At 45.2% G+C, this 22761-nt stretch overlaps 1 long non-coding RNA gene across 1 annotated transcript; it reads left to right on the forward strand.

Annotated features, from left to right (window-relative positions):
• Window positions 1–3581: 3581 nt before the first annotated feature.
• LOC103164752 lies at window positions 3582–15816 on the forward strand. Its single transcript, XR_484315.3, has 6 exons — window positions 3582–3687; window positions 4598–4860; window positions 11740–11839; window positions 13673–13828; window positions 14160–14291; window positions 15673–15816. It is a non-coding gene; the product is annotated as an uncharacterized LOC103164752 (long non-coding RNA).
• Window positions 15817–22761: the final 6945 nt, after the last annotated feature.

Genomic DNA, 22761 nt, shown 5'->3' on the forward strand with positions numbered 1-22761 from the left:
GTGTCAAAAAGCAACAGGTTCCGCTGCTCAGAGTCAGGACGTGTGAACGTCTTGTCGTTTCGCTGGGACATCGTATCGGACTTTGTCGAATCAGTCTTCATTTATCTTCTTGATGCTTTGCTCCCTACTTATCTCTCCTTTCCTCGTAACTCTCCACCGACTTCCGCATTAAGCCAAAGCTCCTCACGTTTGTTTTCCAAGCCCTCCACCAACTCGTCCCATCTTCCATATCTTTTCTCTTCCTGAGTAATCCCTAGGTTGCTCTTTTCATTCCTCCCAAGCTCACCTTTTCACTATACATTGCCGTAAGCCACACCTGCTTCTGTGCAATCACTTATGCTCTTTTCCCAGCCTGGAACTTCCTCCCTCCTCAAATCTGCAGACTACTGTGCTCTGCACCTTCGAAGCCCTTCTGAATTCCCACCCCCCACCACTGAACCTTCCCCGATTAGTTCTGGTGCACCAGGCATACAAATCTACCAGCCATCCCCAGCTTCTATGTAATAAAAATAATCATCATCATTAAGCACTTACTATGTGCTAAGCACTAAGATAACCAGGTTCGACACAGTCTCCATCTTTGTCTCCGTTGGACTCACACATTCAGCCCTGTTGAATGTGGACAGGGAATGAGTCCACTGACTCTGTTACATTGTTATACTGTTTCAAGTGCTCAGTACAGTCCTCTGCACACAGTAATCGATCAGTAGATACCACTGAGTGGTTACTCAACTGGTTATTTACGTTGTTTAACCTATTTGTAAATCTTTTTGCATCTGTCTTCCCCACTAGAATATGAGTTCTTTATGGAAAGGGAATATATCATGTCTCTGTATTATACTTCCCAAGCACTGTAGTGGATTGTCTCTCAGAAGCGTTTAATAAGTAGTATTCAGTACATCCCTGAGGCCTGCTGTTTTCTCTGGGAAATGTGGCGCAGTGAAAGCCATTCACCCACCACTCACTCGAAACGAAGTCGCCTGTAACACTCTTGAACTGACTCTGTATACCTTCATTCCACCGACCGGCTGATCTCCTTGCTTTGGCTTTTAGGACTATAAATCCTGCTAGAGAACAGAAAGGCAAGAGAAGAAAGCGAACGTGAAGTATTTGAAAATAACAATACAAGGGACACTCGGTTATGCCAGTTTTACTTCCCACTGGTTGGAGCTTGTTGGACTATTTTATTTTTGGAGAAAGTTGTTTTTTCACGATGAATGCCGGGTTCCTGGGCTCTGACCTCCAAGCTGGCTCTCTTCTTTCTCGGCGAGATCTCTCAGATTTAACAAGTCTCAACCTGGTGGGTGAAGGAGCCAGGGTCTAGATCTTTCATGACTGGCCTCCTGCAGTTATAATTTATTTTGTCTGTGGTGTTTAATTTTCGGAGTTATAATGCCTTTATCCCTTTCAACAGATAAATGTTCCACCTGCCTAATCCTCTCTCCCCATTCTCTACTTAACTTTCCACCTAAAAATCTGGGTATTGTCTGCCTCTCCACCTGTTCCTCCTCCCAACCTATTTAATTGCCCATCCTCTTCCTTGAAAACAAACTGGTTTGCCCAAGGGGTACTAAAATGGGAAAAGTCTTTTCTGTGTTCCTTTAACTGTGGTAACCTTACCGAGGCAACTGCCATAAGGAATAACGAGCTTAGTTTAAAGTAAGGAATTATCTTCATGGTTCCAAGTAGAGGCATTATTAGTTTTCCTGATCTAAATCGGAACCCAGAAGAAACCAGCAAATTCATTGAGAGTTGGGGCAGAGCGTTGAATTTAGCACAGGTTCAAACGGTGAGTGCCTGGAAGGTGACGTTCACACCCACATAATAATAATAATAATAATGTTGGTATTTGTTAAGCGCTTACTATGTGCAGAGCACTGTTCTAAGCGCTGGGGTAGAAACAGGGTAATCAGGTCGTCCCACGTGAGGCTCACAGTCTTAATCCCCATTTTCCAGATGAGGGAACTGAGGCCCAGAGAAGTGAAGTGACTTGTCCACAGTCACACAGCCGCCGAGTGGCAGAGCGGGGAGTCGAACCCATGACCTCTGACTCCCAAACCCAGGCTCTTGCCACTAAGCCTCGCTGCTTACATATGTGCATAGACACACAAATAACATGCATAGTTATAGATGCATATAAAGATTCTCTCACACACAAACACACACATTGTCTGTCTGCATTCCAACTGTAATCACTTATTGGCTTGGAGACGATCCGTAGGTTATGAGCGTGGCTCAGTGGAAAGAGCCCGGGCTTGGGAGTCAGAGATCATGGGTTTGAATCCCAACTCTGCCACTTGTCAGCTGTGTGACTTTGGGCAAGTCACTTCACTTCTCTGGGCCTCACTTACCTCATCTGTAAAAATGGGGATGAAGACTGTGAGCCTCAAGGGGGGCAACCTGATTACCCTCTGTATCTACCCCAGCACTTAGAACAGTGCTCTGCACATAGTAAGTGCTTAGCAAATACCAACATTATTATTATTATTATGATTGCCTGGGATGCTGGTCCAGTGGAGAGGCAGAAGCAGAGAAGAAGCAGGAGTACCAAAAAGAGTAAAATTATTTATTGAGTGCCTCCCAGTGCTCTGGGAGTCAGAGGATCTGGTTTCTAATCCCGGCTCCGCCAATCGCTTGCCACGTGACCTTGGGTTAGTCACTTAACTTTTATGTGCCTCAGGTCTGTTCTCCCTCCTATTTAGACTTTGAGCCTCATGTGGCACAGGGACTGACATGCATCTACCCCAGTGCTTAGAACAGTGTTTTACACATAGTAAGTGCTTAACGAATACCGTAAAACAAATAAGCAAACAAACATGCCCCCTGCCTGCAAGAAGAGAGCCAGACATTCAATAGTATTTATTCAATAGTAATTATTGAGCACTTACTATGTGCAGATCACTTTACTAAGCGCTTGGAATGTATAAATCGGCAACAAATAGAGACAGTCCCTGACCACTGACGGGCTTACAGTCTATTTACAAAGAGGGTGATGATGTTGTAAGCTCCTAAAGTCAGTCGGTGGAAATTATTGAGCACTTACTGAACTAAGTGCTTGGGAAAGTAGAATAGAATACCACAAAGTTTTTAAATGCAATTCCTGCCCACAAGGTGCTCACAGTCTACAGGGGATCCCAACTTGCCCAAGGTCACCCAGGAGGCAAGTGGCAGAGCCGGGTTTAGAACCCAGCTCCTCCGACTCCCAGGCCCGGCCTCTATCCACTAGGCCACGCTGCTTCTCTTCACATTCCTCTCTTCCATAGTCTCGCTCAAGGCGGCTAAAGGGTTCCGGGCCTAGGTTCGAGGGAACGTTTCTTACGGGCCTAACTCATCTGAACATCGGGAGTGGAGTGGGGGGGGGGGGATATTTGCAGGAAGGCTGGACTTATCCCCTTCCAGGAAACAGGAGTCTGAGCGGATTGAAGCGGGAGAGGATTGGATCTGAGACAGAGGCCCTGTCCCAGGTGAGGGACCCAGAAGAAGAAACACCTGTAGGGTATGATCTCACCCACTTCCTCTCTTCAGGAAGGCTCTCAAGTGCGTGCCTGTCTTGTGGTTACAAAAATCTATGGGCTCTGCTTTTTGAATGCCTCGTGCTCCAGTCTGACTTCTTTGGCAACAGCTCCTGGCCAGTGTCATATCTTGTTTTTTTGGATCTTCCTGCTGGTATCGTGCCTGGCTGCTCTGGTAACTGACTTTCCTTGGTTTGTTTTTTATTCATCAGTTTCTTCTGGCCTGGATCTCTGTCTCTCTGAAACCTAGTCCTAGGTTTTATTAACTCCCACCTGGGGATCTCTCCCCCGTCTAGACTATAAGCTTGCCGTGGGCAGGGAATGTGTCTCCTAACTCTGTTCTCCTATGATATTGTCCTCTCCCAAGGGCTTAGTACAGTGCTCTGCACACAGTAAGTGCTCATTAAACACAATTGATTTATTGACCCTGTGGATACGGTGCTGAATAATGATAATAATAATTACGATATTTGTTAAGTCCTTACTATGTGTCGAGCACTGTTCTAAAGCAATGGGGTAGATACAAGCTAATCAGGTTGGTCACAGTCCCTGTCCCACATGGGACGCATAGTTTTCATCCCCATTTTCCACATAGTGGAACTGAGGTCCAGAGAAGTGACTTGCCCAAGTCACTCAACAGACAAGTGGTGGAGTCCGGGATTAGAACCCATGACCTTCTGACTCTCATGCCCGTGCTCTATCCACTAGACCGTGCTGCTGGGAATGTGCACGGGGCTGGAAGTCAGAGGATCTGGGTTTTAATCCCAACTCTGCCTTGTGACTGCTGTATGAGCCTGGTCAAGTCACTTGGTGCCTCAGTTTCTTCAACTGTAAAATGGGGGTTGAATACTTGTTCTCCCTCCTGCTTAGACTCTGAGTCCCACATGGAACAGGGACTGTCTCCTACCTGATAATCTTCTCTCTATCCCAGCGTTTGCCACATACTGAGTGCTTAACAAATACCATAAAAAAAGAGATCCAAGACTCCTGCCCTAGATAAAAGACTATGAGATGTATTTCAAACAGACGGCATGATCGGTAAATTCTGAATGTTTTATCTAAACCAAGCATTTGTCCTTTTTCAGCAACATTTCCTACCGCTCCAGGGGTTACCTTGATTGCACGATATACTCGTCCAGTTTCAGCTTGCGATCACATCGTAATTACAGTAATGAGAATTTACGGGGCTACTATTACGACGGCAATCCAGTGAAGTCAGTTACAGCAACCAATTTTCCTGATGTGGGTACTCAAGTCTGTAAAACGGGTGACGCGGTCTGAACTGAGGAGGCTAGTGGCGTGGTGTCCGAGAAAGCTGAACTGGAAGACACAGCGCGAAGGATATTAGGTAACCACATGCTTAATTTACTCAATGTTGGATGAGGAGACCGGATATTTGAAGCCAAAGATATCCTTGGGGACATGAATGAACTGGTTTGTCTACAGTGCTAAAAACTGGATAATCTATTAATCATAATATTAATTGAGCACCTACTGTGTGCTAAGCACTTGGGAGAGTTACAATAGAGTCAGTACCCAAGAAGCTTTCACCGATTAAGCTCTCATTTTCTCTACACCCTCTCCCTCTGTGTCACCATGCATTTGGATTTTCACCCCACTCTCAGCCCCGTAGCATTTATGTACATACCCATAGCTGAATGCCTGTCTCCCCCACCAGGCTGTCATCTCCTTGTGAGCAGGGAACATGTCTATCAACTCCGTTACATTGTACCGTCCCAAGCGTTTAGTACAGTGGAAGCAGCGTGGCTCAGGGGAAAGAGCCCGGGCTTGGGAGTCAGAGGTCATGGGTTTGACTCCCGGCTCTGCCACTTGTCGGCTGTGTGACTGTGGGCGAGTCACTTCACTTCTCTGGGCCTCAGTTCCCTCATCTGTAAAATGGGGATTAACTGTGAGCCTCACGTGGGACAACCTGATGACCCTGTCTCTCCCCCAGCGCTTAGAACAGCGCTCTGCACATAGCAAGCGCTTAACAAATACCAACATCATCAACATCATTACAGTGCTCTGCACCCAGTAAATGCTCAATAAAGCACTCGATTGATCCCTGCTCTCACGTTCAACAGCCTAATGGAGGAGATAGTCACTAATATCAATCACTCAGTTCTAACGACGAACTTATAGATCAGAGGGGCTTACAGTCTCGAGGGAGGTATATCATAAAGGCTTTCTTATTGATAATCCTCTCCCCAAACTAGGTACTACCTCATGTGAAATACCAACATCTTCATTGCAGAAAGCACAATTCAAGTAGGAAAAGAAGATGATGAGAAAATAGTTCGCTCTGTCTTATTTCTGCAAAGATGCTGTCCAAGGCCGATTTGGAAAAGGAGCAGAGCAAATCCAAACGCCCGAATTCCCTGCAAGGAAAATCTATGATTAGGATTTGACAATGTATTGTTGCCCATTCGAAAACCCCTGAGAGCGAAGTACCCAAGGAACGAATCAGGTGGAGACACTGGAAGGGAGTATGGTCTAGTGCTTAGAGTTCTGAACAGTGTCTCCTGGACTCCACCCTAGTTTTTTTTATCCCCGACGAACTTTGTAGTTTTGGGCAAATCCCCTAACTTCCCGTGTGAAATAGGTCTAACGACTTACCCTGTGGAATTGGAGGGAAAAGTTTAATCAGTTCCAGTCTGTGAATTTTGGATGGAAGGGGGAGAGAGGAATTGGAAACATGCTTTCTGGAAAGGGAACATTTCATGTTTTTACAGCTATTCTAAACTTTCGCTTTTTTTTTTTTTTTTTTACGTCATTTCTCCTCATCCGAAAATATGTTCAGAACGATCAGAGATGAGAATTGAAGAATAGAAACCCCAGTCTGTTTTCTTATAAGGATTTGGTCAGCACTGTGCCCTCTTTCCCACAGGAGTCAGCTCCCCAAATTGTCTGCTACTGTGTGACCTCAGGCAAGTCATTTAACTTCTCTGTGCCTCAGTTCTCTCAACTGTAACATGGGGATTAAGACTGTGAGCCCTACCGTGGGACGGGGACTGCGTCCCACCTGATTATCTTGTAAGTTACCCCAGCGCTTAGAACGGGGCCCGGCACGTAGAAAGTGCTTAACAAATACTACAGTTCTTCTTATTACTAGTTGCCCTCATGGTAAAGTGAATGGTTGTCTTGCATTACCTGGGATAGGTGTGAAAATTTGGTTGTAGTCTGTCACCCAAGTTCTGAGTCCTTGTACTCTAGAAGTTCCACTTTTAACTGGCATTAGTAGTGACTAATAATTGGGATAGTCGTTAGGCGCTTTACTATGTCAAGCGCTGGGGTAGCAACAAGTTAATCAGGTCAGACACGGTCCCTGTGCCTCATGGGGCTTACAGTTCTAAGTAGGAGGGAGAAGAGGTTTTGAATTCCCCATTTTACAGATGAGGAAACTGAGTTCCAGACAAGTTAAGTTGACTTGCTCGAGATCCAGGCAAGCGGCAGAGCCGGTGTTAGAAGCCAAGTCATCTGACTTCTAGGCCTGGGCTCTTTTTATTAAGTGGCAGTCACAGGGTAAACTCCTTTCAGTTCCACCCTTGACACATTGCCAATATAGTAATAATAATAATAATAATGTTGGTATTTAAGTGCTTACTATGTGCAGAGCACTGTTCTAAGCACTGGAGGAGATACAGGGTAATCAGGTTGTCCCACGTGAGGCTCGCAGTCTTCATCCCCATTTTTACAGAAGTTAAGTGACTCGCCCCCAGTCACACAGCTGACAAGCGGCAGAGTTGGGATTCGAACCCATGACCTCGGACTCCCAAGCCTGGGCTCTTTCCACTGAGCCACGCCGCTTCTCTAGTGAGCTTGGGGCTGAGGGATATGTGTCCCGATGCAGTATTAAGGGTATTTATTGAGCATGCACTGGTAGCCAAATACTTCATTATGATAATAACTGTGGTATTTGCTAAGCACTTACTGCGTGCCAGGCGTGTCCTAAGCCCTGGGTAGATACAAGCTCATCGGGTCGGACCCGGTCCCTGTTCCACATAGGGCTCACAGTCTCAATCCCCGTTTCACAGAGGTGGAAACTGAGGCCCAGAGAAGTGAAGGGACTCTCCCAAGATCACACAGCGGACGAGCGGCAGAGCCAGGATTAGAACCCAGGTCTGACTCCGGGGCCCTTATCCACTAGGCCACGCTTGCTCCTTCAGCGAGGGAAGAGAGGCTCAGGTGTCTTGGCCGCTCGGTGAAGAAAATCTTCACTGGAAAAAATGGGAAGCCCCAAGGGCAAGTCAGAAGAGAACGTTTTCCCAGCACGTAGGATGCCGGCAGACACACAATAAATGCTCACATCGGGGAACAATGCCTGGAGCCCGACCTCAGCTTAAACCTGTAGAGGCCTAGGTAAATTTAGGCTCCCGAATCGGTGCCAAAGAAACGGCTTTCAACACTTTCATTATGTGTCTTCACCGCTTGTACGCATGCACAATGAAACTTTAACAATCTTGGGCTTTTCCAAACCGCTTTCAGTTGGGGCTCTTCAGGGCAGGGCCGATTAAACTAAGGGACTGACTAAATCGGCTGGAACTAGGGTCCTGCAAATTTATCCGGGGTTATAGGCTAATGCATCTACTTTTTTTAAAAATAGTGTTTGTTAAGTACTTACCACGCACCTGGTACTGTACTAAACTTCCAGTTTGTTCATTTATTCACTTGTATTTATTGAGCGCTTACTGTGTGCAGAGCATTGTTCTAAGCCCTTGGAAAGTACAATTCAGCAACAGATAGAAACAATCCCTACCCTCCAGTTCCGTGCTATTTCCGCCGGTCAGTTGTATTTACTGAGCACTTACTGTGTGCAGTTTTTAATCCCAGCTCCGTCACTTGTCAGCTGTGTGACGTTGGGCAAGTCATTTCACTTCTCTGGGCTTCAGTTGCCTCATCTGTAAGATGGGGATTCATTCATTCAGTAGTATTTATTGAGCGTTTACTATGTGCAGAGCTCTGTACTAAGCGCTTGGATTGTACAATTTGGCAACCGATAGAGACAATCCCCGCCCACTGACGGGCTCACGGTCTAATCGGGGGAGACGGACGGACAAAAACAGGACAACTTAATCACGATAAATAGAATCAGGGGAATGGACACCTCATTAACAAAATAAATAGGGTAATAAATAATATATACAAATGAGCACAGTGCTGAGGGGAGGGAGGAGGAGCAGAGGGTGGGGTGGACTGTGAGCCCCACGTCCCTGCCCCTGGGCTTCAGTTGGAAGGAAGAGCCCCCTCTCGGCGTGGGCAGCGACTCGTGTTTTCTGAGCAGCTCCGGCGGCAGCTCGCAACCCCAGCACCTAGAACAGTGCTTGGCACATAGTAAGCGCTTAACAAATACCGTCGTTATTATTACTGTCCTAAGCACTTGGGAGAGTACAATAAAACAATAAACAGGCACATTCCCTGCCCGCAGCGAGCTTATAGTCTAGGAGGAGCTTACGGTCTAAACGGAGCTTGTTGCTTAAACAGCCAATGCTGTCCATTTTGTAACCAACAGTGTAGATTGGTTGAATCAGGGGTTTTTTTCTGCCAAGAAGAAAGTTGGGTGTGTTGTTTATTTTCTGTGGTGTGGGTGATGCTGCTGGTGTAGAATACTTACTAATGGAGAACTAGGTGCTCTATGACACACAGTAAGCGCTCAATAAATACCACCGGTGATGATCTCCAAAAAAATTTATAGCTGCGTGTAACATTTTGGTGGTTACCCCAGGTTGAAATTAAACTATTAAGGAACCAGCTGAAAAATAACAATCATTAGAGTTTAATTTAGTACTTGCTCTATACTAAATGCCGTGATAGATACAAGATAATCAGACTGGGCACAAATGCACGCACCTCAAGGGGTTCGCAGTCTAAGAGGTTGAGAACAGACATTTTGTTCCTATTTTACAGGTGAGATAACTGAGGCACAAAGAACAAACGCTTAGTACAGTGCTCTGCACACAGTAAGCGCTCAATAAATACGATTGAATGAATTGATTTGTCCAAGGTCAAAGTGTCCCCACATTTAAATCCCTCATAAAATCCCATCTCCCCCAACAAGCTTTTCCTGATTAATTTCCCAGCCCCCTGAGCCGTATTATCCTCTCTAGACTGCAAGTTCCTTGTGGGTAGGGAACATGTCTACCGGCTCCTTGTATTTGTCCAAGTGCTTAATACAGTGTTCTGCACACAGTATGCGCTCCGTAACTACTGTTTGATCCCTTTTGCCAATTTTAGTGCTTATGAAATTATTTGCACCTTCCCTAGCAATCATGAATGTAAATCTGCTCAATTTATTCATTTTTTTTTTAACCATTCTAGTTGTAACTCTATTTAGGTCTGTCTCCCTCTGTTGAGTTTGAGCTCTTTTGCAAGGAATGTGTGCCTTCATTACTTTATACTTATACGGAGCGCCTAGCACAATGCACTGTACCTGGGGGCGCTCAATAAATGCTACTATTGCTAGAAGCGGTGTGGCTCAGTGGAAAGAGCACGGGCTGGGGAGTCAGAGATCATGTGTTCAAATCCCGGCTCCGCCGCTTGTCAGCCGTGTGACTTTGGACAAGTCACTTAACTTCTCTGGGCCTCATCTGTAAAATGGGCATTGAGACTGTGAACCCCACGTGGGACAACCTGATTTATTTTGTATGTATGTTTCCCAGCACTTAGAACAGTGCTTTGCACATAGTAAGCGCTTAACAAATGCCATGGCTGATTGATTTGCCCATGGTTCTGCCACCGGCCAGGGAGAGAGGTGGAATCAGACCCCAAGCCTCTTGAATCCCAACCCTGTGCTCTTTCACCCACTCCTCTTCCTCCCTGAAAAAGGGTGATGCTGCATTTCGTAGGCTGCATGGATAAGAAGCAGCATGGCCTAGTGGAAAGAGCCCGGATCTGGGTTCTAATCCCGACTCTGGCATTTGCCTGCTGGGTAGCCTTGGGCGAGTTACTTCACTTTTCTGTGCCTCAATATCTTCATCTGCAAAATGGGGGTTCGATACCTTTCCTCTCTCCTACTTAGATTATGAACCCCATGTGGGACAGGGACTGTGTCCAACCCGAATAAGTTGTAGCTACTCCAGCGCTTAGAACGGTGCTTGACCCAAAGTAAGCATTTAAGAAATATTATCATTATTATTTTTAGCTAGGTTCTGAACTGTTTGGTCAATTTGCCCCTCTCACACGACCATTATTTTCCTTTATTTCTTCCTGAGGTGAGCTGCCTGCATCTGGGTGGAAGACCCGCAAAGATCAGGAGTGGGATTTTTATTTAGGGCAGAGTACTTAGTGATCCAGAGTAATTCCCAGACCTTACACATGGGAGGGAGGAGGAAGGTTTTTCCTATAGTGAGAGAGTAATGTCACCTTCTGAACTGCAGAAGGGACTTGAGTTTGGCTTCCCTGTTTACTCCTCCAAAACAGAAAGACAAACCAACAGTAGCCCGTGAAAAAACACAGTACCTGCGATTTTCATACCGGGAGATTGAAAAATATTCAAATGAATCCATCAGTATCTTTGACTGAAAGAATGGGTAATTGGATTTCCAAACACACCGCTTTCATCTTGGGCAGTACAATACGCACTTTGAAATTAACTTGGCTGTCATTAGGAAGAAGCCCAGTTACTAGTGTAGGCATCAAATGAGATACAGAAAATGACAATAAAACGCTTTCAAACATAAAGCACCTTATTTTTCGCTGTATTCAATTGATGCGTCACGAATAGGAAATGTTCTAAGCGTGTGAGTGGCTTGGTTTCTCTGATCGGTCGTGGGCGTCATGACTTCTTTCCCGCCCGTGCCGGTCATAAGTACTACATTCATTTCTAATGCGCTTTTTGCTGCTTTATTATGTGACTGAACTGGTGATGTCACAGTTGCTTTGGCCTGGGTACAGCGAAAGTTATGCATTCAGAGTTCTCCCTCTTACCCTCGTGGAGTCAAATGCAACAGCCAGCAATGAGAGGTGGCTAAGAAGATGAAATATCTCATTAAAAAAAAAAAAGAAAGCTCTATTATCCTTTCCCCAGACTCTTTAAATGATGGCTTCCCATAACCCATTTATTCCCTTTATCTTGCGGCAAATCGAGACTCATACCTCTCCGCTCGTCTCGGCCTTAGTTACATTTTCCACATATTTAATATTATGCGATGCAAATTAAGAGTCACAGCCCTCTAATCTGGGCCAGGTAGCCAACGTCTCCTGATCCACTTTTTTTTTTTTCCTATAACAGTTCTGCAATTACCAGCGCTGGTAGGAGATCTGTGCTCCCGTGAAATCAGAAAAATTGAATTCCAATGAACTGCAAGCTTTTCGGAAAGAAGGAGAATGAGGTAAAAGCTGCACGTGACCCTGAAGCTTCAGCAAACCCAAGTGAAAAGTCTACTCTTGACTTTCATTAGCGGGAGAGTTGAAGTCAGGGGCCAACTTCAGGATCGGCCTCGCCATCCCCCCGGTGATGTGACCCCCAGTTTCCCGGTTAAGAAGCCATTTAATCCCTGGGTGTTCCCGTTTCCTTGTCTCTTAAATGAGAATGGTGGCCACAAGGGGCCCGGGAGTTAGAGGTTCTGGGTTCTAATCTCCGCTCCCCCACTTGAATCTCCCAAAGGGCAGCCATCTTGGGTGAACGGCTTAGGAAGCACACCGACGCTCCAGCCACATGCCTCCCTGAGGCAAATATTTATCCCTTTCCACCTGAAACCGGCCCCGCCTCCTGCTCCCTCAGCTCCTTCCGTACCCGCTCTAGGCAAGGGTTTTTAACTGACGTTGATACAGGATTCTCTCCTTCGTACCACAGTGACTTTGGTTGGGCACCCAGGAGATTAGCCTGAGAAGTCATAAAATCACAAAGCTCCCTCCACCCTGGACTCGTGATTGAAGGCTTCCATCAGCTCCGGTGGGAGCACACTGTTTAATGTGGGTTTATCTGGGCTTCTCCAGGGTAGGAGAGGGGCGTGGCAGACCTCTGTGGTGACTAATGCCACTTCTTTAATTGCAGCTTTACCCGCTTCAGAGGGGTGTTATGGGAGGATTAATGTCTGTTTGGCAATTTAAAGTTGGTACTCTGCCTTGAGCTCTCAGAGGGTTTCATGGGTGCTGTCAGTTTAGTAATGCGGTTTTCTCAGGCTGCTAATTCAGGTCACCGTTTTTCTCCACCTAATATTTCAGAAGATTCACGTGTCCTTCACCAGACTAAGGTCAGGCTAAGAACCCCAAGTCCTGCCTAGATCCTGTAGACTTTAAACTCTCCTGTAAACTCAATGATTATGATAATAACTGCTGTATCTGATAAGTGCTTACCATGTGCCATTCATTGTTCTAAGAGCTGGGGTGGTTAAAAGCAAATCATGTTAGACACAATCCCTGTCCCACATGGGGCTCAAAGTTTTAATCCCCATTTTGTAGGGATTTGGGGGATCTGAAGCACAGGGAAGCAAAGTGACTTTCCCAAGATCACACAGCAGACATGTGGAAGAGCGGGGATTAGAACCCAGGTCCTTCTGACTCCCAACTTCGTGCTCTTATCCACTAGGCCATGCTTCTTCTCATAATAATGATATTAATAATGCTATTTTGTTAAGCACTGGGGTAGATATAAGATAATCAGGTCCCATCTGGGCCTCACAGTCTAAGACCGTGGATGAACAGGTAATGCATCCCCATTTTGCAGGTGAGGGAACTGAGGCACAGAGAAGTTAGATGACTTGCCCCGGGTCACACGGCAGACAATGGCAGATCCGGGATTAGAACCCAGGTCCTCTGAATCTCAGGCATATGCTCTTTCCACTAGGCCACGCTGCTTCTCGTATGAGCGGGATCACGTTCACCTACTCAGGTGTACTGTACTTTCCCTAGTGCTCTGCACACAGTTGGTGCTCAATAAATATTATTGATTACCTGACAGGAAAGCTGTATCATTCCCTTGCTTTTTTGGATGCCTGGACCATTTGAGAAGGCTGAGATTATTCAGTATTTCCATTGCCAGAAATGTGCATACATTAAGGTAGGCCGCTACAGAAGATCACTTCACTGCACATGTATTTATCTATGAAAAAAGCTGTTGGTTTGAATAAAGAAAAAAAAAAACTTTAATAGCCAAGGAAACAGGAAGGAACTATTTGCTTCAGAGTTCTTTGATTTCCTCGCTCTGTGCTATTTCTCCAAAGGCAATGAAAAGTGATTCAGAGAGCACAACAGAAAATCAGTTTTTAATCAAGAAAAAACAATCTACGGAAACAGAGATGTGTTCAACTACCTAAAAGAAATTTCAGCAACCATTCATCCATGATTCGCCAATTTGCAGATCCCCCAACTTGTAGTCGGTAAGCCCTGTCGTCTACCTTGAGCCAGAGGTGTGTGTTTAATCATGTGCCATTACATTAAAGGTCACCAAACCTGCTTTCTGGCAGGGCAGAGAGGCAGATGAGTACTCTGTAAGGTCAGAGAAACCTTAAAAGTGAACAGTTTGTCTATATAAGTACCAGTTCTATTCGAACCTTGACTCTGATTCCATTGACAGAGGTAATTCTAAACTTGCATAGCTGATACTGGGCTCGGTGCGAATATTCTGGTCATAATTTAACCTGCATTATCATCATTCTTACCAGTGACTTCCTTGAATGACAGTACAATGAGAAATTGCTTTCTTTAAAGGAACTCAAAACACTTTCTAAACGCTGACATCCTCAAGCACCTCTGGGAGAAAGTGAAGGGGCGCCAGGTTCGTCATTCCCCTTTGGTGGATACTGATAGACAAATGAGGCCAGATTGGCTGTAGGATGTAAGGTGAGCAGATCTGAATCAATTTCAATCAGTATTTATTCATTCAGTCGCACGTATTAAGCGCCTACTGGGTGCAAAGCACGGCACTGACCCTTTGAGAAACTACTATAGACTTAGTAGACCTTATTCCTTCCCTCACGGGCTTTCAGACTAGCGGTGCAGACAGGCACAAATATAAATTACAGGTAGGGGGAAGCGATGGCTTATAAAGATCCTCTTTACATGTGACAGACAGACAGTCCCCACCTTCAAAGCCTTATTAAAATCCCATCTCCTTCAGGAGGCCTTCCCTGACCGTGCCCTCCTTACCTCTTCTCCCACTCCCTTCTACATCACCCTGACTTGCTCCCTTTATCCATCCCGACCCTACAGCCCTTAGGCATATATCTGTAATTGTGTTTATATCCATGTCTATTTCTACCGATGTCTCTCTCGCTCCCCTAGGCCGTGGGCTCGTCCCAGGCAGGGATTGTCACTCTTTATTACTGAACTCTCTCAAGCGCTTAGTACAGTGCTGTGCCCAAAGTAAGCGCTTAATAAATGCGATTGACGAATTGAATGAATGAAAGGGGCGCGCAGGGGAAGAACTGGCAGCTGCTTGGTCACCAAAATGGATCAGACTAGCTTGGGGACCCCACCAGAGAGAAGCCACGCGGCGAGCCCCCTCTTTTTAGCGCTCACTGCACATGCTCTGAAATCAGTCAGCAGTTATCTGTCGCTCCCTCTAGGATGTAAGCTTGTTGCGGGCAAGGGAATGTGTCTGTTCATCATTATATTGTACTCTTCGAAGCACCTAGTAAACGCTCAGTAAATACAACTGATTGATTCTCAGAATATCTGGACTCAAGATCCTCCAGTCAGACAAGGAACAAATAATAATCTTCAATGACTGAAGTGTCATCCCAGATTGAGACCGGGGTGTGTGTCTAAGCACGCGTGCTGTTCCTCTAAGTTATAGAATATGCTCTGTCGAGGAGCTCCGTGGCTTGGTGAGGATCAAGTGGAATTTTCTTCCAAAAAATAAGAGTTAGGAGGGACAGCTGCCAGGAGTCTTCTGTAACATTAGCAGAAAGTGATGAGATTCTTTCCCTTTAGCAGAAATTCTTGATTGCTAGTTATTGATCCAGCTGCTTGGGAATAAATATTGCCCAGGCACCTCTTCTCTTTGTTTTTCTTCCATTCTGTGATGAACTCTCAGGAAGCGGCCCCTTTTGTTGATAAAAGGCAAGCTGCAAAGTTGCTTCTCCAGGCAGGATCGTGGCACGTGGGGAAAACGGCTGTCTCTGGACTGTATTTCAGGACTCGGGAGGGTGGTTATTTTTTCCAGTGGAAGCTTAGAAGGAAACAAACCTTTTCCCCTTGACAAGTCACCTGTTGGTTTTAGGGGCGATTCGTCTTCCGATCACATCCGGAATTGGAAGCCCTGGCGGAGCCAATCAGATTCCGTTCGTCTCCGCTTGCTGGTGTCACACTCCCAAGGCCGAGAGTGGCCTGAAAAACTCTGTGGAACCCTCTTAACTCTTTCAGGTATTCATTCACGGTTTAGTCGTGGAAGAAACATTTTATTCTGCATCACTGACACTTGATGGAATGAGTGGATGGTGTAGACGGATTTAGTCTATACTATCTCTACAGTATGGTAATGACCTGGGAGTCAGAGGACCTGGGTTCTAATCCTAGCACCGCCACTTACCTGCTGGGTGACCTTGGACAAGCCACTTAAATTCTCCGTACCTCAGTTCCCTCATCTGAAAAATCGGGGATTGAATATCCAGTCTCCCTCCGACTTAGATTGTGAGCCCCATGGGGACCTGTTTATCTTGTATCTATCCCAGTGCTTAGTACAGTGCTTGGCACATAGTAAGTGTTTAACAAATACCACAAGTTAATTGTGATAATGATCATTATTGTCTTTCTAGGGAATTTCTACTCTCCCCACGGATTCTTAATGTTTTAGTCAGAGGGTGCTGCTAGAACTATCTAGCTTTTTCAGACAGTAGAGATTAAACTATGACCTATATAATGTGTATATATAATTATGGTATTTATTAAGCACTTACTCTGTGCCAAGCACTGTTCTAAGCCCTCATGATAGTATTTGTTAGAAGTACTTACTATTGGCCAACCATTGTTCTAAGCACTGGGGTAGATACAAGGCGATCAGGTTGTCCCACGAGGGATTCACAGTCTTCATCCCCATTTTACAGATGAGGGAACTGAGGCCCAGAGAAGTGAAGTTGACCTGCCCAAGGTCACATAGGAGACAAGTAGCGGAGAGGGATTAGAACCCATGACCTCTGTCTCCCAAGCCTGTGCTCTTTCCACTAAACCATGCTGCTTCGTCGATCTGCTTGCTTTGTGCTTATTATATATCATGCGCTGTGCTAAACTCTGGGGTGGGTACACACTTCTCGGGTCCGACACAATCCCGGTCCCACATGGGACTCCTAGTCTAGGTAGGAGGGAGAAAAGATTTAACCCCTATTTCACAGTTGAAGAAACTGAGACACAGAGAAGTTCAGTGACTTGCCCGAGGTCGTGGAGCAAGCGATTGGCAGAGCGAGATTAGAACCCAGGTCCTCTGCCTCCCAGGCCTGTGCTCTTTCCACTAGGCCATGCTACTTCTCAGAGTGGACCGTGGAACTCCAGAACTGTTGGAGAACAAGAACAGCAGTATCGTCAGCCCCTTCAGCCCAAACCAAAGAACATGTTTTCTTTGTCTAAGACATCTGGAGTATATCCCAGCTCTGCCTCTTATCAGCTGTGTGACTGTGGACAAGTCACTTAACTTCTCTGTGCCTCAGTTCCCTCATCTGTAAAATGGGGATTAAGACTGTGAACCTCGCATGGGACAAGCCGATTCCCCTGTGTCTACCCCAGCGCTTAGAACACTGCTCTGCACATAGTAAGCGCTTAACAAATACCAACATTATTATTATTACAAATGATCCCTGGGCAGAATCCTACATTTCAACGTGTGTATTCAGTCCTGCTTCCCATTCGAGTACCTAGATCCGTAATCCAGTGTGATAAAATGAGTGTTATTCATATATGAGTGAACATGGCGTTTGGGTTTTTCTTGTGGGACTAGCCACTGTTGCTAGGGGACTCATTTCTCTTCCTTAAAGCGGTTGGGAAAATCTCAGCAGACCTCGGTACAATTATCGTGGCTTCTAGTTTCCATCTACAGCACTTCCAGCTCTGCTGTGCCTGGCCAGTGGGAATTGAACACACTACTCGGAAGGAGATCTGATCAGTCAGGCATCAAAATCTACCTTCTTCTCACAGACTAGATGGTACGGAGGCGGGCGGAAATCTGAACGGGCCCTTTTCTCACAATGTTCTTGTCAAAAAGAGAAGCCTCGGGCCAGGGAGATGAGATCCCCAAATAAAAGCCTTTCAGTACCATCGTTCTTCGGAATACCTCTCCCTCCTGGTCCTTCGTTTCTGCCTGGGAGAATCTCGACGTGACACGGTTGTCATACGGTTCTAAGACAAGGCCCAGATGATTGTCGTAACGATTGTCTTGAAAATGAAAGATACCTCCACCAAGTCATTTCCTGCTAGGAGCGGGCCAAACTTCTGGACGTCTTTTGAGGGAGAAAATTTGAAAGCATGATTAAAGAACGCCATTTGAGCCAAGCACCTTTTGAAAAATAAGAGTTATATTTCTTCCATGTACTGCAAACTAGAATTTGCCCTGGTTATTGACTTTAATTACAGCGTTCCATCTTTGCATTGGGTGGTTTTTAAGAGCTAAGGACCCTAAGTCAGCGTAAGGTTTATGTTACAACAGCCCCATTTATATAATGGGAGTCAGCAGAGTTCAGTGGTGGAGCAGAGAGTTGGAGTGTTTGTAATTTTGGGGTTCTTCTGGACTTCTGAGCATTTATTTTTGAAATGAAACGTCTCCTTTTCTCCCCAAATTCCCACTTCAAGAATTCCAAGAGGAAGAAATCTGTTTCAGCACTCATATTCATAGTAACAACAATAATATTTGTTAAGTGATTGGTATTTGCCAATATTCTAAGCACTGGGATAGGGACAAGATAATCAGATTGGGCATAGTCACTGTCTAATATGGGACTCACAGTCTTGGAGGGAGAAGAGGTATTGAACTCCATTATGCAGTTGAAGAAACTGAGGTACAAATAATTAAGTGACTTGCTCAAGGTCCCAGCAGGAAAATGGCAGAGCTAGAATTAGAACCCAGGTACTGACTGACGTCTTGGTCAGATCATATTTATGGAGCGCTTACTGTGCGTAGAGCACTGTTCTAAACGCTGGGGAGAGTAAAGTATTAGAATATAACAGACACATTCCCTGCCCCCAGTGAGCTTACAGACTAGGCCTTTGCTCTTTCCACCAGGTCAAGCTGCTTCTTATAAGATGTTTCCCGTGTTGTAGGACTGGATGATTCTCCTTAGGGTGGCTTAATAACCCAAGAGATGCCTGTCTTAAATGCATAAGAAGAACAAAAGGAGCAGACGCTTCAATCAAGCAGTGATATTTATCTGTTGCTTACTGTATAGAGAGCTCTGTACTAAGCGTTTGGAAGGGAACAGTGCAACAGAGTTGGTGGACACATTCCCTGTCCCCAGAGCTTAGAGTCTGAGTGCTCAGTACAGTGCTCTGCACCCAGTAAGCTCTCAAAAAAGGTGGCTGAATGAATGGAGGGGTGGGACAGGCATTAATAGAAATAAATACATTAGGGATATGTAGGCTTGAGAAACAAAGGGGAGAATCCCAACCATGTGTTGGATTGAGCCCCGATCCCTAATTTTTAAAGCAAGGGAATGAGGATGTTGGAAATAGCCAACACCGTACACAGTAGGTAACCCGTGGTTTCAGGCAGGGCTCATAAAAAACTAAACGACAACCCATTCCTTCTGACATATTATTTATTATTATTAGTCCCCCAAAGTACTCAGCATACTCATCTGTCACACTAAAGTCTCCAACTCCATCCTTGAAGACAGAGAAGACACATAGGCTTATTAAGGACCGCGGTTCCTGAGCGAAGGCCAACCTAGGAGATCAAAAAGGATGCTTAAGAGGTGGGAATTTTATTAGGCTGAAACACACCTGATTTTGACCAGTCAGAACTAAGGGGTTTATGGCTCATTTTTATAGGTTTAAAGAACTACACTGCAATCCCATCGGTTAATTTTAACTTTAAAAAATACCTGCCTTTTCTATCCAACTTGGGCTTTCAGTTTTTACAGACTGAATCTAATCCTCTTACCTGAAATAATACCCATATGTAGAAGACATCTCGTGCCTGTTAGAGCATTAAATCAAACTGTTTCTTTAGCGGTCCCAAAGCCTCTTACAGCGTTTTAAAAAGGACAGTAATCATTCTCAGCTTCAGACTGGGTTGAAAGGAAATAGACTTATTTTCTCCATTTGAAGATGATTTTTTTTTTCTGCATTTACTCATACCTCCTCCAGCTCCAATGAAGATTCATTAATAGCCAGAAGTGCAAATTTATATTGTTATCTTTGCTCGAAAGTAGAGTTGTGGCTGAAGGACAAAGGAAGAAATAAATCAGAGGGGGAAGAGTGGAAAAGTCCCAAGAAAAAATTCAAAGGGAAATAGTCCCAAATTTTTGCTGTAGAAATGATTATATCGTACAGTAATTTATGTCTTTCGGTCAGTCTGCCAGTTCCGATATTTTGGGGGGAGAATTCAAAGAGCTGAGTGATTTATTTACAGTTCATGGAACCTTGTTACTTGTGGATTCCAAGAGTGGAACGCTGTTAGGAAAATAGAACAGAAGTTTAAAACGATCTTAGGGTGTTGCGGGAGGTGGCTTTAATTAGGGTTCCAACGAAATCACCGATCGGAATGAGAGTACTCCGTTTAGGAGTTCATTTCCCTCGGAATGAGCTCGACCCCTTGCATTTTTCCTTCGAGAATCGTAATTAATAATCGAGAGACTGTAATTGTGTCACTAGGGTTTCGGGCCGGGGAAAATAACCCAAGAACCGAATCAGAGGCAGAAGTGATTTTTAAAAGAGCGTCTTTCACAGCGCAAGCCTCCAGGGAGGGTGACCGGTCCAGTGAGAGTCAATTCAATGTCCTGCAGAGGGTGTGAATGTAATGCTAGTGGCCTGGTGAAACCAATCAGAGGAATGGACAGCAGGCCTGGATCCCTAAATCGGTGTTTTGAACGGGAAGAATCCGGACCACCAAAATGGCCTGGAAGCCTTTCATCGCTGTGGAGTCGCAATTTAACAAACCTCACCTTACTCCTACTGGGAGATGTGCCTGGACTGTGGAAATACTGTACTGTTAAAAGCAGGAGTTGATTCCCAGGAGGGAGTAAGAAGGATGGAGAAAGGCAGAGGGGTTAGACACTGTCGTTGTTGTTTTTACGATATCTGTTAAGCCCTTACTGTGTGGAACCACTCTTCTAAGTTCCGCGGTTGATACAGGTTAATCAGGCAGGATACAAACCCTGTCCCACATGGGACTGGATTCATTCTTATTGTTGACTTTTCATTGTGTGTGTGTGTGTTTATACTGTGTGTGTGTTTTCATTGTGTGTGTGTGTGTGTCTGTCTTCCCTCTTCTCTTGATACCGTGGGACCCTGCGGGCTGAAGGATGGAGTCGGGCTGGAGACTGGAGCAGGACCAGGAAGGGAGTCTTCTACCAATGTTTGTCCCATACTTTGGGTCAGAACTATACAGGCAGGTGTTCTCCGGAGTCTAAATTTAATGACTAAGGCTCCTGGATTGATTTCATTTTGGCCCACGGTCTAAGGCGGAGGGAGAACAGGCATCGAATCCCTATTTTGCACTTGAGGAAACTGAGGCACAGAGAAGTTGTGACTCGTCCAAGGTCACACAGCAGGCTACGTGGAGCCTGGATTGTAATCCAGGTCCTCTGGCTCCCAGGCCCATACTTTTTCCACTAGGCCATGGTGCTCTTGTTAATGTCGTGGTTCTAAATCTCATCCAGGTGACAGGAAGTGATCTTTTTCAGGAAACTGTGAACCCTAGCACCTTCATATCTCTGATCCACTACAACCTGTGAGAATACCTGGAAGAGAACAATTTTGCTTCTTTCACTGTCACTTAGGAGAAGAAGAAGAGAAAGATTAGGGTTAGGGAAACCCTTTCTGGAATATGCAAAGGAACCATCAAAAGGCACAGAAATCCTTGGAAGTTTTTCCACTTCCGACTCACTCCCCGAACTGTGACCTGTCTTGAGGAAATTTATTTGGAAATTTTCTTGGAGTTCCAAATTAGAAATTCTGAATCCAAGTTAAAAGTCCCTGTAATACTGTCAGCCAAGAACTGGTGAAAAGCAGCATGGCCTAATGGATAGAGCACGGGCCTGGGGCTCAGAAGGACCTGGGTTCTAATCTCACTTTTGCCACTTGTCTGCTGTGTGACCTTGGGTAAGTCACGTCACTTCTCTGTGCCTCAGTTACGTTATCTGTAAAACGGGGATTAAGACTATGAGCCCCATGTAGGACAGGGATAGCGTCCAGCCTGATTTACTTGATTCTCTCCCAGTGCTCAGTACACTGCCTGGCACATAGTAAGCACTTAAATGCCATTAAAAAAAACGACTGTCCCATACAGGAAGCAATGAGCTGTTTTATTTTTGCTGTAGGATTTCCTTTTCATTGCTCTGATTCATTCTAATTATGTGTTCATTCATTCACTCATCCATTCAGTTGTAATTATTGAGCTGTTACTGGGTGCAGAGCACTGTACTAAGCGCTTTGGGAGAATACAATATAACAGTAAGTATTCCCTGCCCACAGTGAACTTCCCTGCTCCTTTTATACCGTGGAACCCTGAAGGATGGAGTCAGGGTGGAGAATGGGGCAGGACCTTGAAAATAGTATTCTTCCAGTTTGCCCAACACTTTGTCAGAATTATTCGGACTGGTATTCTCCAGAGTCCAAAGTCCAGAGTCCAAATTTAATGACTAAGCCTCCTGAATTTATTTCACTTTGTCCCGCCTGTGCTCTGAGACGCCCAAGTGGCTTCCAGCACCTTTAATTGTGAAACTACGAGGCTTCGCTTATGAACTCGGAACCGCTAGCGTGGCCAGCAGTTAAATGGTTACATGGATGTACTATCAGAAATCAATTGCGGGGACGAGAAACAGGAATGGTGCTTTTAAATGCTTCTAATCTCCTGGGTTATGTTGTACAGAGAAATGAATACACGAGACACAAAGCAAATATATCTTTCCATTTCTGAGAACTGCTGTTTAATAAGAATATGAGGGCAATCAGCTGAACATTTATACGGGGAGTTGGGAAGCTCCTGCATTTCAAGAGCTTAGCAAAATTAAAACAAAATACTTTTGAAACGTTAGGTTCTTGGGGTAAAAACCAAGAGAAATTTGACCTTTTCACAGTCCCTTTTCACATCAACTTGTGTTTTAGTTTGTACTCCAAAACGTATTTTTCAATGTGACCTTACCAGGAAGTACTTTCAGCTGAAATG

This window comes from Ornithorhynchus anatinus, chromosome X3 (genome assembly GCF_004115215.2).
Source record: "Ornithorhynchus anatinus isolate Pmale09 chromosome X3, mOrnAna1.pri.v4, whole genome shotgun sequence".
Lineage (NCBI taxonomy): Eukaryota > Metazoa > Chordata > Mammalia > Monotremata > Ornithorhynchidae > Ornithorhynchus > Ornithorhynchus anatinus.